This window comes from Girardinichthys multiradiatus, chromosome 1 (assembly GCF_021462225.1).
Source record: "Girardinichthys multiradiatus isolate DD_20200921_A chromosome 1, DD_fGirMul_XY1, whole genome shotgun sequence".
NCBI lineage: Eukaryota > Metazoa > Chordata > Actinopteri > Cyprinodontiformes > Goodeidae > Girardinichthys > Girardinichthys multiradiatus.
Genome location: NC_061794.1, coordinates 13,958,489 through 13,962,513, shown reverse-complemented (window position 1 = coordinate 13,962,513; position 4,025 = coordinate 13,958,489).

Below are 4,025 nucleotides of genomic sequence, written 5' to 3'. Positions count from 1 at the left end.
TCAAAGGCTGTTGTGAAACGTTTCATTACAGGACAGGCTAAAGGGTTGTTTATCATTTTTACCATGCCAGGATGTTTATACTTCCACCTGGATTTGCGTATAACGTGGCAGAGTCACTTTAATTCAGAAGACGGAACCTGAAACAAACATGCAAGTGCATTGCTGTATCCTGGAAATTAAACATTCTCAGCAAGCAAAAATACACAAGTATCCATACAGGAGACATATCAGCTGGCTCGGACTACATCTGGTAACATTGTTGGGACAGACTGACAAAACTTTTAAATTATTTGAAGAGTGTCCATAAAGTTCCAAATTGATTTCCTGTAGGTCACGGGTGTAAACCAATCGGAAATTTCAAACGTATTTGAGATATGATTAATGATTCTGAAAAATCCATTGAGTTGACAGAGTGTAAAATTTAGACCCACAGGAAGGAAGATATCAAGGAAGAATACTTTTAAATGTGATATGTGTGAGGTTGAACCCTTCACATGTCAGCTCCACCTTTCAGCCATACAGTTTTCTCATGAAATGAGAGATAACTTTATCCTCCTAAGTGACGTGATCCAGAGAATCTGACCTAAAAAAAAGCTTGTTTGCAAGCTCTTTGATTCATTCTCATCTTCCTCGACCTGACTCAAGTTTCTTACCCTGTGAGTATTTGCTTTAACACTGTGACCAGGTTCCCAGGCCTTTTAAAGCTGTTTGACGAGAAGCCCCTTTTAGGACTGGCAGATCTCCAGAACCAGTGACTAATTTTAATGCAATTATCAATGATAAACCGGGCATATACACGGTTTTTTTTTTTCAGGTACAGGTGAGTCATGAAACATAAAACCTGACAGTCTGTGGTGAGTAATACTTCTGTTAATTTTAAGGCTTACCTTTCATGCCCGAACACATCGCAGCAATTTATCCTTATGTAAGATTATGTTTGCTCTTGCAACGACTATATGAGAATAAAAGGCAGTCATTTTCTAAAAAATCCAGGAGGAATTCATCAATTTAAGTGTATGTGAATAAGAGAGTTTTGAAAAAGGATTACATTTTTGGGCCTTGGGTGGCTTTTCCTATTCTGTGGGATGAGCTCCTTTCAAATAAATGACAGGTTGTTTTCTTCACGGTTTTTTTTAATGGCCCTAAAGTGAACTAATCAGTTTCTCATTCCGACTGTAAAGATTACTTTAATCCCCCAAATCATCCACGATAAACTATTTACAATCAGTTGAATATTCACTGCTCTCAGGCATGCGGAACGACTCGTCTGGGAACTGTGGACAATTTTCAAACTATTGTTACATATAATATGCGCCATGGCAGTTTTTTTCTTTATGTCTCTAGCAGATTGTCTGCTTTAGCTTTACACAGCCTATGAACTATGACTCATTTCTGGATGAACCTTTTACTGCTTGCTAATAACCACCAATATTTAAGCAAGTAAATTAGCAACACTAAAGGTAAGAACTGCTAAGCAAAAAAACTATTTTCTTCTTGCCACATGGGTGCATTCTGACAATATCTGTGATAAAGGACAAGGGAAAATTTGTAGAAGTAAAGCGTATGCAGGCCTATGCAAGGAGACTTAGAGAAAACAAACAGATATGAATTTAGCTAGACATTTCTAATCTTAAACTAAGAGGAATTAGATTATGATTGCAAAAATGTTGTTTTGTCCAAGCAAAATGTTGATATGTCAAGTTATTTTAATTGTTTTAGCCTTTTTACTTAAATTTTACCATGGCCAAAAAAAAATGCATTTGAAATCTATTTAAATGTCTCACTTTGATTCTTTAAAGATAATGCCTGATCCTTAAGATGGGACTTAATACGAATTAATTTAGTAATCAATATTCATTTTAAATATTCTTTATATGGATCAAAGTAGACACAGTTTAAGTTATTAGTGTCCACTGTTTACAAATGCCAGGTGACCGATTCACTTCATAATTTGTATGTTACCGGATTTTTGTCATATTCCCATAATGCTAAATCATCATAATTCTGGGTAGGTAAAAGTAGATTAAATGTCATCTGTGTCTTCTGAGACTTTTTCTGCTGCATGCCAACCGACGCCACTTATTCCTCCATGAGAGACAGAAAAGCTCCCATTGTCAGACCAGGCTGTCTGCCTTAAAGTCCTCCTCAAACATTCACACAACCGCTTTTATCTCACTGTCTGTAAAGTTTTCACCAGTGAACTTTCAGAATCCCAAGCTGTTAGGTGTATCCAGCATTACTGAAATATAATACTTCTGATTATCCAGTGATGGCAGGAATAAACCTGTTTCACTTAGGGTGCATGTTTAACTTGCACCTAATGAAGCCACAAATGAGATTATAGCTGTAGCAGTGAACAGCAAGCAGTAGCCTTGTCCATACATGTCCAAGTTTCACAGAGACATCGTTGTAAGCTTGAGATTACTGAAACAGAGGAAATTTTGCAAAATTGCAAACTAGTTTCTTGAACAATACAGCTTCATTCAAATGATTAGCTATGAAAACAAAACGCTTTAATGCAGGTTCCAGTATCTTACAAAATCTCGCAGACACAATCGGCAGAATATTGATTATGTCTCGGGTGGATATTTAAAATTCTTCTCATATCTAAACCCCTAAAACACATAGAGGTCACAAGTTTTATTTTACAGGAATGCAGTATTTCAGCTAACACATATTAGTTCCAGCATTTACGGTGGCATCGAGTTGCAACGGTCTGATTTCATATTTCAATAGTCACAGTTGCTCGAAGCACCAATAAAATATAACCGCACAGGAATCTAGCAGGTCTTTACATGCCCTGTGTTCCCTCCCTTCTTTACCTTGACTCATTCAAATCACCTTATCTCACTCCCTCTGACCTCCTGACAGGGAAATCTTTGGTGCCTTGCATTCTGAAAATTATCAGGTTTGACTGATTAGTGAAACTTACACAGCCTTAAACGAACTCCTAAGATAAGAGTCCCTCACTACAAGGAGGAATGTCGATATGTAAGGACTGAACTAATCAGCGATGTTGCGAGAAAGCACAGTCTGAGCATGGGAACTTGGATTTGCCACAAAGTGTCTTGCGAGCCTTTGTCCTTGACTTCTAGCTGGCTGTGTGTTCTTGCTTCTGGTAAACCAATAGGATGTCCAGAAATAGTCCTGGCTTTATGTGGCGACTGTAAACTGAGAAAGCCTTTCACGAGTTTCCATCTCTAACCATTCGTCGCTCTTAATGTTTCACAGCACGTGCATTTTTTTTTCCCCTTCTCTTCCACCCACAATGGAAAAACAGGAGCAGAGCAGCACAGTTTAACTGATGATTGCCCTGTTAGGATTTATGCAAATCCCCATCCGAATACATCAAAGCGGAGTTTGGTTTACGTCTGTGTCTTCGCCCTGTAATGGGATTATCCTCGCTCCACAGAGGCTCAATGTGTGGAAGTTTGTGTCTTGTCATTAGTACTGTAAATGACAGGAACACAGCGAGGCAGAGAATGAGCAGGAGGGTAGATGGAGGCTTGGTAGTGATGGTGGGAGTAGAGGGGGTTAGTTAGTTGGAGATTTGAGCCATACCAGAGCTTTACTGCAGGCCACAATAGCATGTCTGGTGATTGTGTTGAAGGCTTGGCGTCCAGGCCCCGAGCCTCCCCTTCTGTGCACTGTTGTATGTGGGGGCCGCGGCTTTTCCCTCCTTCTTGTGGGCTGCTAGATGTCTTTGTTCTCCAGGCGGAGGCCAATTGAAAGAAGAAATAAGGAAAAGGGAAAACATTACCACAGTGTATGACCTCTCCGAACACCACTGCCCTTGTGTTTTTTACATGTTTCATTATTTTCTGTGTTATGTCCTTCTGACAGCCCTCAGTATTATGCGCGGGTCTGCAGTGCTCAGGAATTTACATCCTCGCTAATTTTAGCGTTGGGTTCCTGACCAGAAAACACATCCGCCAGTTTCTGTCTATATCAGTCCTCCTGCATGCATCTTTCTGTTCCCGTTTTTCAAAAGCGCCCTGAGGCTTTTTGCAAAATACTCTGCAAGC